This window comes from Pongo pygmaeus, chromosome 16, assembly GCF_028885625.2.
Source record: "Pongo pygmaeus isolate AG05252 chromosome 16, NHGRI_mPonPyg2-v2.0_pri, whole genome shotgun sequence".
Lineage (NCBI taxonomy): Eukaryota > Metazoa > Chordata > Mammalia > Primates > Hominidae > Pongo > Pongo pygmaeus.
In genome coordinates, this window is record NC_072389.2 from 25,012,603 (window position 1) to 25,026,633 (window position 14,031).

The 14,031-nt window shown below is 43.8% G+C and overlaps 1 protein-coding gene, 2 non-coding genes and 3 pseudogenes across 12 annotated transcripts in view; 5 read left to right on the forward strand and 1 right to left on the reverse strand.

The window, feature by feature from the left end:
- Positions 1-4,130: 4,130 nt before the first annotated feature.
- LOC129028725 (small nucleolar RNA SNORD115) lies at positions 4,131-4,211 on the forward strand. The gene has a single exon (XR_008499449.1). It is a non-coding gene; the product is annotated as a small nucleolar RNA SNORD115 (small nucleolar RNA).
- Positions 4,212-6,223: 2,012 nt separating this feature from the next.
- On the forward strand, positions 6,224-6,291 carry LOC129028726 (small nucleolar RNA SNORD115; annotated as a pseudogene).
- Positions 6,292-8,055: 1,764 nt separating this feature from the next.
- On the forward strand, positions 8,056-8,133 carry LOC129028720 (small nucleolar RNA SNORD115). The gene has a single exon (XR_008499446.1). It is a non-coding gene; the product is annotated as a small nucleolar RNA SNORD115 (small nucleolar RNA).
- Positions 8,134-9,354: 1,221 nt separating this feature from the next.
- On the forward strand, positions 9,355-9,430 carry LOC129028724 (small nucleolar RNA SNORD115; annotated as a pseudogene).
- Positions 9,431-10,772: 1,342 nt separating this feature from the next.
- On the reverse strand, positions 10,773-12,380 carry LOC129028683 (uncharacterized; annotated as a pseudogene).
- The window catches only part of LOC129028685 (zinc finger protein 705A-like), a 66,568-nt gene continuing 64,495 nt past the window's right edge, over positions 11,959-14,031 (forward strand). For 3 of the 10 annotated variants that reach the window (XM_063653251.1, XM_054474333.1, XM_054474338.1), the window contains exon 1: positions 12,315-12,410. The gene's annotated coding sequence lies outside the window, so the exon portion shown is untranslated. Of the gene's footprint in view, positions 12,411-14,031 lie in introns of all 10 variants that reach the window. The other 7 variants (XM_063653249.1, XM_054474331.1, XM_054474339.1 and 4 more) reach the window with 5 other exon arrangements.

Here is a 14,031-nt window from a genome sequence, read left to right on the forward strand (position 1 = left end):
GAATTTTTATAGCTTTTGAAATTAGTGCCCTACTTTTATGTGACAAGTAAAATTTTAGCCCAATGAAAGCAAAGATGAAATTCAAGTGTCCCCAAGAGGAGCATGAGAAACTATTTAAAAGAAAACCAGGTTGGCATCAGACTGCTCATTACTACCACTTGATTTTAGGACAAAAAAAATTGATAAAAACTTCAAACTATTGTGGGAAAATATCATTAATCTAGAATTATTATTTCCAATAAAACTCTGTTAGGAGTGAGAGGAAGACTACAGATTTTTTTTTAATTCAGATTCCAAAATTCTTTGAATTCTTTGATTGAATATATTATCCTCCACTCCCTATAAAAACAGAAAATGTGTATATGTATATACATACACACACATACACATGGGTCTATTAATTTGATTTTGGTAACGTTACATTACATATGTATACACATACGTGTGTGTATGTATATATATGGTTTAGGAAAAAAATGAAGTTACAATGCACTGAGAGAAACATACTTAATAAGGTAATTAATTCCCTAAAATAAACTGTGTGATTATGAAGTTGGTTTATTAATGCAAATGATAATATTTATTATATTTTATTTTTTCCTGGCCTAAACAGTATTATTCACTAAAATAAATTTTAGAACATGGTAATTCTAATGACAGGGCCCAGTAACAGTTGTCTTATGGCCTTTATTTGCTATCAAATATAATACCCAAACAATGTTTAAACACCATCTTCACTGTCTTAGATTTTCTGCTTGAGTCTAGACCCATTAGTAATGTGAATTGTTTGAGTCCTGATGAACATGATCTGTTCTTGAGAGCTAAGCCAGGCTCTGCTGACTCAACCAAATATTACCTATTCACAAAGAAAGATACATCTTGACTCTTAAAATTTGTTTAAGGAGTCTGAAAATGTGTCAAATGGGATATCCACTTAAACAACTTGTCCACCTATAATTCAAAGGGATCTGTTTATCTTCCATTCATTCATGGAGACCTAGACATGGAGACATATAAAGAACACAAGATTCCCAAAAAATGCAAGTGTCATTTCAAATTAAGAGATGTTTGCCAATTTCCCTCGGTTTATTTATTTTTTTACCTTTAAAATAATTTTTGATACCTTATATTTGCACATATTTATGGGGTAAGTGTGAAATTTTGTTACATGCATAGAATGTGCAATGATCCAGTCAGGATATTTAGGATTTCCATCATCTGAGTATGTATCACTTGTATGTGTTGGGTACATTTCAAGTCCTTTTTTCTGACTATTTTAAAAAATACATATGTTTATTGCAGCACTATTCACAATAGCAAAGACTTGGAACCAACCCAAATGTCCATCAATGATAGACTGGATTAAGAAAATGTGGCACATATACACCATGGAATACTATGCAGCCATAAAAAAGGAAAAGTTCATGTCCTTTGTAGGGACATGGATCAAGCCGGAAACCATCACTCTAAGCAAACTATCACAAGGACAAAAAACCAAACACTGCATGTTCTCACTCATAGGTGGGAATTGAACAATGAGAACACTTGGACACAGGGTGGGGAACATCACACACCAGGGGCTGCCGTGGGGTGGGGGGAGGGCGGAGGGATAGCATTAGGAGATATACCTAATGTAAATGACAAGTTAATGGGCGCAGCACACCAACATGGCACATGTATACATATGTAACTAACCTGCACGTTGTGCACATGTACCCTAGAACTTAAAGTATTAAATATGTGTGTGTATATATATATATATATATATATATATATATATAAAATAAGTCATGAGGGAGAGAAAATACTCTTAAGTTACTTGGACTAACCCATGAAGTAGGATAGTATAATTTGAAAAAGGACTTGGATTAGTTGTAAATGTATAATGTAAGATCCAGCACAGCCACTAAAAATGATTTTGAAAAAAGCAGTATAATCAATATACTAACAGAAGAAAAAGCAGAATCAGGCCAGACATGGTGACTCATGTCTGTAATCCCAGCACTTTGGGAGGCTGAGACAGGAAGATCACTTGAGCCCTGGAGTTCAAGTCTAGCCTGGCAACAAATAAGAGCCCATCTCTACCCCCAAAAAAAAGAAAAAGAAAAAGAAAGAAGAAAAAGCACAATCTTTTTTTTTTTTTAGACGGAGTTTTCATCTTGTTGCCTGGGCTGGAGTGCAATGGCACGATTTCAGCTCACCACAACCTCCACCTCCCAGGTTCAAACAATTCTCCTGCCTCAGCCTCCCGAGTAGCTGGGATTACAGGTGTGCGCCACCACACCCGGCTAATTTTTTGTATGAAAAAGCAGAATCTTATACAATGCTCAATTAAAATCAGGGAGAGGAGAAAAAGAGTAGAAGACCAAAAAACTAACAAATTACAAGGTTGACAATTACTGAATATATTAATCTAAGTATATCAATAATCACTTTAGACATCGCTTAAAAGACAGAGATTGTCAATGGATTAAGAACAAGACCCAAATATACGTTGTCTATGAGAAATGTACTTTAAATAGCTGGGCATGGTGGTGTGCACCTGTAGTCCTTAGGAGGCCAAGGCGGAGTGTCACCTGAGCAGAGGATTTTGGGACTACAGTGAGCTATGATCATGCCACTGCACTCTAGCCTGGTTGACAGAATGAGACCTCATCCCTATAGAAAAAAGTAAGTAAATCTACTTTATAAAGGCACAAATATATTCACAGTAAAGGAATGGAGAAAGATATCGCATGCTAACATTAATCAAAATAAAGTGAAATAGCCGTATTAATTTCAGACACAACCGACTTTAGAACAAGAAATATTATCAGAGATCAAAAGGGGCATTCCTTAATGATAAAGGGATCAGTTTTCTAAGAAGACATAACAATCCTTAATGTGTACGCACTGAACAACAGAGCATCAAAGTACATGAAGCTAAATCTGATGGAACTGCAAAGAGAAATAGATAAATTCACTCCTACAGTTGGAGGCATTGGCATCCCTCTATCAGAAATGCACAGGTTCAACAAGCAGAAAATCAGTAAGGGCATAACATGATCAATCATGATCAAAAACTTGATTCAACCAACTATATGTAACTGACATCTATGGACCACTTTACCCAACAACAGCAGATGACACATTTTCTCACACACACATGAAACATTCAGCAGAATAGACCACATTCTGGGCTAGAAAATGCACCTCAACAAATTTAAAAGAATAGAAATCATACGAAGTATGTTCTCAGACTACAATGGAATGAAAGTAAAAAAAATCACTAAAAAAAAAGATAGCTGAAAAACATGAAAATACTTGGAGGTTAAACAACAGACTCCGAAGTAACTGAAGGTGACAGAAATCTCAAGATAAATTTTTAAAATATTTCAAACTAAATGGAATTGAAAGCACAACTTATCAAAAATTTAGGAACACAACAAAGGCAGTGCCTACTGGGAAATTTATACCACTGAATGTACATTAAAAAGAACAAAGATCTAAATAAATAATTCTTCCCATTCGGAAGCTGGGGGAAAATTCAAATTAAATTCAAAGTAAGCAAGTAAAAGAAATAATAAAATACGAATACAATTCTGAGTGGCCTGATATCTGATTTCCGGAAGCTGAGTTTTATGCGGCTTTAGAAGTTTCATGTTATGAGTGTGAATTGGCAAGTGACCATGGCGATTGTTTCTGATATGGCCACCTCAATTACATAGAGAACGGATGATCAGTGGCATCATCCCAGTTCTGCATGACACCACACCAGTGATTCTCTAAAGTCAAGAGACCTGTATATGTTGTCCTTCTTGTGTTTGGTGAATCTGTGGTCTATAGACTACATAATGGGCTATTTCTGGGGTACTGACCATTTTGCTCCATTATGCATGAGCCATATAACTATGGGAAATAATGTTTTCCTTTTTGACACCTGGCCTAGTCCTCTCTTCTTAGATAAGAGCAAAGGAAGAGCACCATTTGGCCTGCTGCACCCAGGGCAATTTATACCATCCAGGTGTCCAGCACTGAATATGTAGCAACTGCGATCCACCATAGAACATTAGTCTATCTCTGATAAGCATGCTAATATCTACGATTCTGCCTTTGTGGGGAGATGACTCCACAGATTAACCCCCTGGCTTGGGTCAATATTGAGATGTTATATTGTCTTCGACAGGGAAGATGACATAAAAATTATGTCGAATAGGATTATGTGGAGACTTAACATAAGTGACTAACCTGAGACAAGAAGTTAGAAATACTTGTTTCTTTTAGATGAATAATTTTGGAGCTTGAGGAAATGACACCGTTGTGGCGAACTTGCTTTGCCAAACCCTGTGTATGCATTTCTGGGTAAACAACACATTTTCATCCTTTAAGCATTGTTTACATTATTTATAATTCCTAATAGTATGAGACGTTTGGGACTCATTCCTTGGTTCTTCTTCTCTCATTGTATCTTTCATTGGATCTTTCGGTGCTGCAATTTCAGAATTGCAAATTCATCAATGAATTAATGAACAGAGTGACTGCCTTCGTCACACATACATTCGAAATAGACCACTGGGCTAGTGATGATTCACTCTTAAGGCTATTATGTTTACTCATTTAAAAAATCTGAATCTCAGTATGAATTTTCTTCTCAGTGAGTGACTGACCTATCTGATATGATGCTATGACAAAATCTTTACTTTTTACCTGAATTTGATGGGATTGAAAGTTGAGAACACTTTAATTTATTTTCTGTTTCACTTGATTAATAGTGCCCAATCTAACATGCAATGTTCACTTGGGTACATATATACGACTACATCAAATTTTTTCTTATATTACCTTAAAAATTTTAAGATATTGTAATGGTATGGCCAGTTTACTCACTGGTAAACTTTTCATAACAGAAATATCATGCCAGTGGATACAAATACGTAACATCGGTAATTTGCTTTGCCCATGAAACAGAGAACTGAATAAGTTGATGGGTAAACTAGTATCTGAATTATAAACTCCAAATATCAAGTGACTTCATCATTTTCAGTATAATGAAAATACAGGCTGTGAATGCTTCCAATTGGTCCTGAAGGGCCTTTGAGGTGAGTAGGTTCACCAAAGCGGCGACATGTGTGTCCCAGTGTGCATTCTACTCCTCAGTAAGTGACTTGACATTCTTTATGGCTTCCTCATGATTAAAACAAGTCTTTTTATTGAAATTTTACTGAAATAATGATGAGACAATGTAATATTCTTTTCATTTACATATAAGAGTAGACACAGATTCACCTCCACATTTTTTTTTTTTTTTGAGACGTAGTCTCGCTCTGTTGCCCAGGCTGGAGGGCAGTGGCACGATCTCAGCTCGTTGCAGCCTCTGCCTCCCAGGTTCAAGAGATTCTCCTGCCTCAGCCTCCTGAGTAGCTGGGATTACAGGCACGTGCTACCATGCCTGGCTAATTTTTTTGTATTTTTAGTAGAGACGTGGTTTCACCATGTTGGTCAGGCTGTTCTTGAACTCCTGACCTTGTGATCTGCCCACCTCCACCTCCCAAAGTGCTGGGATTACAGGCTTGAGCCCTCGCGCCTGGCCTTCACCTCTACCTATTATAATATTTTCATGTTATTCCATTTTGTGATGTTTGTGGGTCATTTGTTGAGGGTTCACAATATGAAAACTGGGCATTTTGGCCAAGATGCATGTAAATGAATACAACTCCATGTGCCCTGATAACTGATTTCTAGATCCTGAGATTCAAGTGGCTTCCAGCGTGTCTGTATTTTATGAAAGCTCATATACAGTAAACCATGCCAATTGTTACTGATACAGCTTCCTTGAATATATAAAGCGATGATCAATGGGATGCTTTGTTTCTGCATAAAACCACTGAAGTGCTTCTCCAAAGCCAAGTGACCTGTATGATTTGTCCTTGTTATATTTTGTGAACCAGTGGACTAAAACCTTTATAATGGGTCTTTTTTCAGTATTGTCAATATTGCTCAATTAACAAAAACCATGCATGACTCATATACACAGGTGAGGTGTAGTTCTCCCTTTGACATTTGCTCTACATCTGCCCCTTAGATGATGATATGGAAGAAGAGCACTCTTTGGCCTGCTGCGACTGGGACAGTTGACAGCACCCAGGTGTCCTGTAATGAAAATGCTCTTGACACCAATGCATCCTAGCGTCAGAGCTTCAGGAAGCCTTCTCAAGTGTGCATAGGGAGTACCATGTCTTTCATCAATAATGAAACCTTCTAATGTCTTGGTGAGAAATAATGCCTTAAAATTAGACTCAATAGGATTATGCTAGGCTCAGCCTGCCTAGATGAAAATGCTGGAACAGATAACAGTGACTTCTTATTTGCCTTCAAGGGGAATTTTATTTTGAAGTTGAAATAACAAAATCTTTATGGGTAACTTGTTTGCCCAACTGTATCAGTGCGCCTATAATGAACAGAAAATTCTCAGCCTATAAGCTTGCAATTTCTAATAGTATCGTATATTCAGGTCTCATTCTTTGGCTTTTTCTCTTATTGTGTGTTTCAGTAAGACGTGCTGCCAAGAGATGTGCCATTCTATTATAAAAGATTAGTAGCTTCCTTTACCGACGTGTATATTCTATCTAGAATATTGAGCTACAGAAGACTCCCACCTAAGGGAATTAGCTTTACACCTTCAGGTAATCTGAATTTCAATATGAGTTTTCCTTTATGATACAATCCTCATGACAAAATCTTTACTTTTTCTCTGAACTTCATACAATTCAATATTGAAGATTTTTTAAATTCACTGTTACCTAGTCCAATATTTAATATACATTTGGCTGTAGATACATGTTGAGTAGACAAAATTTTTTTATATTATTATTGTGGGGCTCTAACAGTGTTTCACTGTAACTGTGAGACCATGGTAATGGAAGAGACCCTGGTAACGGAGAGGAGAATGTGAGAATCAGTATGTACTTTGCCTATGAAACTTAAATATTTAGTAATTTGATCACCAAATTGATACCCAAATTTCAGTTCCTATCATGTGTAAATCAAAAAGTATCTGAGATTTAGAAGTTTGTTTAGAAGTTGATTTTGCCAAGGTTAAGGACATGCTCAGAAGAAATAAACCCAAAATCACAGAAACTGTCTGGGATCTATGTCTTTCTCCAAAGACGATTTTGAGGGCTTCATTGTTGAAAGGGGAAAAGTGGGCTGGAGGGGAAAAAGGGAGGGTATGATAATCCATATGTTCCAAGACAAAAGGAGCAGGTAGGGGAATGGTCAATAATGCATTCATCTCACGCTCAGTAAATCAGCACTTTACATAAGATAAGGTGAACACAGAGTAGCTACCTGTGGAGATCTTTAACCTTTAATCTGTAGCTATCTGCTTAAGAACAAAAGGAAATTCTTGCATGACTCAGCTTTCAGCTTATTTTTTTTTCTTTTGGCATAGTAAATTGGGGTCCCCAGTTTTTATTTTCCTTTCACACATGTGACCCCACTATTTTCAGAATAATGAAAGCACATGTTAGAAATGGTGACACTTATTCCTAATATGGACTTTGAAATGACTGGGTTCACAAATTTAGAATCATGGCTCTCACTGTGGGTTTTTATTTTCAATGAGTGACTGGCTTACTTGATGGAATTCTTTCAAAAAATGTTCACTTTTTACTGAAATTGTATTAAAATAATGTTGGAATATGTTCAGTCATGTTTACCATCTCTATAGTATGATATATGATAATATGGCAGATTACTCAGTGTCAAAAGCCTGGCATACCTTGTCCTTATGATGTTGATGAGTCAGTGGTCTAGAGCCTTAGTAATATGTCTTTTTGTGGTAGTATGGACCATATCTCTCCACCAAGAAATAGCCTGTGTAAGCCATATACACAGGAACAATTTATGTCTGATTTTGAACTATGGTCCCGTTCCTATGCCTGTAGATAAAGACTGCTGAGAAGAGCACCCTCTGGTGTTGCCACAGAGGCAAGTGCTACCACACAGGCATGGTGCAGTGAATTTAACTGATCCGTTGTTTAAGGATGCTATTCTGGTAAGGGTTTATAAGACAACGTAACTATATACATAAAGAGTATCTTCAGGAGACATAATAATGTAAAAATCATGTTCAATAGGATTAAGCTGAGGCTCAAAATAGTGCCAATCCTTGCAAGAAGGTGTGAGAAGTCATTAGATTTGGGGGATATGGGGTATTCCATTTTCAGCTTGGTAGGAAGAAACCCTTTGGGGAATCCTGCATCATTTGCCTCTATCTACTTCTAAAGGAACTTTTAAAATTCTTTTATCTTGTCTTTATTCTTAATACTCATACATTATTAGAGAGAATATCTTGGTTTATTTTTTCCTCATGGTGTGCTTCAGAATGTTCATCCAGCAAGAAGTGTGTCATTACATGGATTATATATATGAGTTCTGTCTTTTGTAATTAAAAAATTCCAAGTGGACCATTTGAATATTAAACATCGGCCTTCAAAATGATTACATTTACCTGTTCATACAAAATTAGTGAGCAATGGTCCATTCTTTCCAATGAGTGACTGGTCTAATGGGGTCCTCATTAAAACTCCTTTTTTTTTTTACCTGAGCGTACTTTGATTTAAAGATGAGACATTTGGTAATTCATTGCAAACAACTCTTTAGTGATTGCACAAATAGACAATCCATTTCTATTATTTTATTTTTTGAGTTGCTGTATATGGTGTTATGATGTTTGTGGATCATTGAGGCACTACTCACAACTAAAAGACTTTGGCAATTTTAGGGAATGGCTTGAGATTCAGCTATAGGTTAACCTTGATTGAAATTGAATACAATACAGGTAGTCTGAAATCTCATTTCCTTATCCTGAGTCTCACTCAGGTGTCATTAGATTTGTTATAAAGAAATGCATACACTATGTATGATGCCAGTTGTTACTGATATGAAGAGGATAAGAAGCTTTTATTTCTGCAGGGAAATCATCCCTTACCAGGTCGTCAAAAGACATGATACCTATGTGCTCGGCCCTTACTATACACGGGGAATCAGTGGTCTACCACAGCTTAAGTAATGGGTCGTATTTGGAGTACCACACATCTCAGTCTTGTAGAAATTAGGAACAGCAATTAGGAGTCATGCACATATAAGAGATGTAATCCTACCCTTTGACTATAGCCTACTCTTGTCTTTTACAGAGAAGACTGTGGAGGAAGAAAACCTTTTACCCTGTTGTTCAGGGAGAAACTGACACCACTCAACTGCCTGGCACTGAAAATGTGGCATCCAGTCCACTTTACCACCAGTGTTTAAGGAAACCATCTCTGGTAAGCATATTTGATCTAAGTGTGCATAGGCATATGAGTGCCATGGGCTGGGTCAATGATGAGATGTTACCTTGAAGAGAAGTGATGACATAAAAATTAAGCTCAGTTGGATTACGCTGAGGCCCAGCCTAGGTAACAATTGTGAGACAAGAAGTTTGGATTTCTTAGTTTCCTTCCATTGGGGATTTTATTTTGGGATTCTGGCAATGGAATCTTTCTGTGAAACTTGTTTTGCACACTTCTATCTCTGTGCTTCTAAGTAAACTATAAATTCTGATTCTTTAAGTGCTATTTAAGTTTCCTACAATTCCTAATTTTCTTGAATATTTGGCACTAAGACCCTTGCTCTTTTTCTCTCACTGGATGATTTAGTAAGTCCTACTGGCACTATTCTATTGAGTGGAGGTGAGAGGCTGCCTTTGCTGACTGAAAAATTCCAAATAGATAATTGAACTAGTGAAGACTGAGCTCTATAATAATTAGATTATTCATTCAGACAACATGAATATCATGATAGGGTTTTCTTCTCAATGGTTGACTGACACATGTGATGCAATCCTCATGAGAAAATCCTTACTTTTTTCCTATGATTGATTGTTTTCAGGGTTGAGAAATATGATACATTGGAATTTTGCTCAATGCGCTACAGTTATCATGGTCTAAATATACAGAGAAAATTTCCTGTAATGTTAGTATAATATTTTAACAGTGCTAGGATATGTTTTGATCATTGATGAATCTTTATGACTGAAGGGTCCTTGCAATTGGGGTAAAAATGTGAGTTTCAATAATATGTGTTTGCCCATGAAACTTGAAATTAGATAAACTGATGAGCAATCTGGTGCCTGACTTTTCTTTCCCAAGAACATTTGGCTTCGTTTTCATTGTGATGAAAGTGTGTGCTGTGAATAATGCCAATGGTAAATAAGAACTTTATGGACACTTATGTGAATGACAGTCAGGGCCATTCCTTCAGGCAACATGATTATTATTATGCATTTTTCTTCTCAATGAGTGACTAGCATACTTGACAGGATCTACAATAGGGAAGCTTTATTTTTTACTAAAATTGCACTGATATAATGTTGACAAGTTTTGTGATTATTGGTATCATCTGTAAGATGTGATACTCATTTGGTCTAAATATAGAAGTTAACATATTAACCTGGGCAGCTCCCCAGGACCAAACCCTCTCGCCTGGGGCTCCCCAGGGAATTAGGCCAAACCCCGCTGTGCCCTTCACTCTGCACCCCTCGTGGGGATCATCACAGAGGCAGGAGCTGGCAACCGAGGTGACTGCCTTCGGGTGGAGGGAAACCGGGGCGGGACGTCGCCCAGCGGCTCCCACACGATGAGCAGAAAAGGCACTCCAGTCTGGGTGGCAGAGCGAGACTCCGTCTGAAAAAAAAAACAAAAAAAGGCAATGTAGAAACGCAGCCCACCCAGGTTTTCCACGGCTGTTCATGGTTACGCTTCTGGAAGGACCCGTGTCCTCCCAGACGTAGCAGGATTCCGATGGGAGCCACCCCGGGTCCCACTCGCCCCCGGGACCTGCCGTGGGAGCTTTCTTTCCTGGTGGGGTGCCTGACTCTGCCTGCATGCTCCCCCCGCTGTCTGTGGCACCACTTGAGGCCGGGGACCCCTGCCCCCCTGGCAAGACCAGGTCACCTCTGCCACCGGGCCAGGGTGCAGGAACCAGAGCTGAGGCTGCTGAGGTGGAGCAGGGTTGCTGTGGGGGCCTGTGCGCCGTGGGGGCCTGGGTGGGGGTGTTCTCACTTCCCCCAGAGTCTCGAAGGCCGTCTTTGTGATGGATTTGATGCACATGTGTCCACTTTGCTTTTGTTGATGGCATCTGAGGCTCTGGAGTCCATGGCAGCCTTGCTTCCGTTTGCATAATCTGAATTTTGGGAAAATTGCCCTTATGTGAACTAGTTGCAGGGACAGTGCCCTCCGCCAAGGCTGCCGGTGGCGTTTGCCATGTGTGTCCGGTGCTGGGTGAGTGCCAGCTTTTCCCTGGTCAGTTCTGCCCGTGGCCCTCACCTGTGGTCTGTGCCATCACCAGGGCGAGGCTGACCTGTAGGACGGGGTCCCTGAGCAGCCTCGCCATCCCCCCAACCCCCCAACAGGGTCTGGTCCCAGCTACCATTGTGCAGCCTTGCCGTCTCCCCCCCAGTCAGGGTCCGGTCCTGGCCGCTGTGCCGCGTTCGCTCGTGGCCCTCCTGTGTTCTTTACCTGGATCCTTGCCTTTGCTGATGGCGACCTGTGACGGCTCAGCTGCGTTCTCGGAGGCCGGCTCTCCTTGTGGGCGTCTCTGGTGCAGTCGGCGTGGTGAGGTTGGCTTCTGCCGTGGACGGGGCCTTCTCGTGGTGATGACAGTCGCCCTTGGTCTGATGTCTGCAGTGCTCTGAGGACCGGCCCCGCCCGTCCCTGGCGTTCACTCCTCAGCTTCCTCCCATGGGGTGGGCGGCTTCCCTCCTCTCCCTGATTTGTGGGGTGTTTCTCTTTTGCACCTGATGCGTTAAACCCATTACCGGCCTGTGTCAGCCTGAGGTTGGTTTGTCCTGGCCGCGGCAGCTCCTGCGCCCCTCCATTGTGGAGGGCGCCCTTCCGTCTGCCCTGCGTCACTGGGCTGGGCCTGGCCCCGCTCTGCTGTGGCCCTGGGACTGGAAGTATGTGCTGCCCTGGTGTCCGGGGGCTCGTGGGTCCTGGGGCACTGCAACCCCTCATTCTCTTTCCTTGGGGTGCAGATGAATTGCGGTGGCAGGGAACCGAGCCCACAGTGGCCAGCCCCTGCGGCCCCAGGTCGGAGGGCAGGGCCGGCCTGGACAGAGCTGCCCAGAAGGGTCTGCGGCTGGGTCCACATGAGTCTAGGTGCCTCTGAGGGCACTGGGACGGGAGTGGCCTGCACCTGCCCAGCCCAGTGAGGTCCCTGGCCTCCCTTCAGCTTTGCCCTGGGCTCTGGGCTGAAGGCTGTGTGGTGATGTCAGCCCAGGGACTGTGACATCACTCAGTGGAGACAGTCAGAGAAGGGGGCTCGCGGGGCCCTCCCCAGGGAACTGGCCCTGGGCCCAGACCAGATGGAGCACCCCGAGAAGAACAGGGCAGGTAGCGACCTGAGGCCAGGGCTGGGGAAGGGGATGGGAGCTGACGGGGAGAGAGCAGCCCCTTGTGGGGATGGCTGCAATCCCCTCGTTGGCTCCCGGGAGCCTCCTTGGCGTGTGACCCGGAGCCGGCACTCGCCCCTTGGGACGGAATCGTGGCTGCGTGGGTTGGGTGGAGGCTGGGTGGGGATCAGCATCCCTTCGTCCCTCCCTGGGATCGTTGCTTTTCGCTGTGGCCCTCAGGCGTGGCAGGGCAGGCCCCCAACCCCCAGGCCTGCGTGGGCATGGTGGGTGCCCAGCCTTCATGTCCCCTCTTCCTTCCAGGCCCCGGCCTTGTCTGGCTTCCGTTGGGCACCCCCTGGGGTTCGGAGAGCCCCAGAAGAGGCCGGGCTCTTCCTCCTTGGTGATGGATGGGTGCTGGGCCCTGACCGAGTGGTGACCGCCTCCAGGGAGTGGTCTGCGCCCTCAGAAGCTGCTGAGTCTTGGGGTGGCGGCCCTTGTTTGTGGGGGCAGGGGGAGCTGGGCACCCGCCCTGTGCCCACGGAACACAGCCCAGGGTGGTGGCCCTGCCTGTCCTCTGACTGCACTCCTGCTGCTGCTGCTGCTGTGAGGGCCTCAGGCGCAGGCGGTGACCGTCAGGGCCACTCCTGAGGTGGGGGACGTGGGCTGGCGGCCACCGTGGGCAGCAGGTGTGCAAGCAGCACTCCCGTTTTCCACTGGGCTGCCCTCCACCGGCTGCGGGTCAGCGTCCCCCACTGAGGCTCAGGCTGAGGCGAGGCTCCGCAGGGCGGGGGCAGCGCCCAGGGCAGGGGCTTCTCCATCCATGTCAGGCTTAGGGTGGGTGTGGCTGGGCCCTCCCTCTGCTGTCCGCCCACGACCCCCTCAGAGGGGCTGTCATGAGATGCTTGGAGGCGCGATCCAGCCCTGAGTGTGCAGGGAGTGCTCAGTGGACCCCCGTGCCACTGCTGTCACCAGAGGAGGCTGCTGCCCAGTCCCGGGCTCCATCTGCAAAGCCGGGTGTGCATCTGTGTGGCTCAGCTCTGCAGGGCACAGTGGGGTTTGCTCCCGGCCCTGAGGCCGGGCACAGGGAGGCCAGTGCTCATCCCGGGGGCCAGAGAGAAAGTAGCAGCCCCAGCCTGCCTGGGCCACAACACCCAAGACCACTGTATCAGAACAGACGCCAGTGGGGCAGCCTGCTCGGTGGCCAGGTGGAGCGGAGTCGGCACACAGCCCGGGCCGGCCTTCACCCCAGCTCCCAATGGCGTTGGGTCCCTGAGTGCAGGGCCTACCCCGTTCACATCCTCCTGCCTCCAGGTCATGGGGCAAGGGTGCCGAGAGCCCCTGTGGGAGCCAGGACCTGAGAGGTGATGGTCACCACCCAGACGAGGGGCTGGGGGTTGCACAGGGAGGCTTCCAGGGGGATGCCAGGAGCAGTGGGGCCCTAGACCCAGCAGTGGGTAGACCCAGCAGGGCAGCGCTCACATCACAGGTTCTAGGGGATGGGGCTTGTCATCTGTGCAGGTGCAGCCGGGATGGGGATTTGGTGCTTTTTGCTCTGCAAAAGCCGGAATGCACGTAGCTGAGCCAAGATCAGAAAGCATGGTGGCTCATGCCTGTGGTCCCAG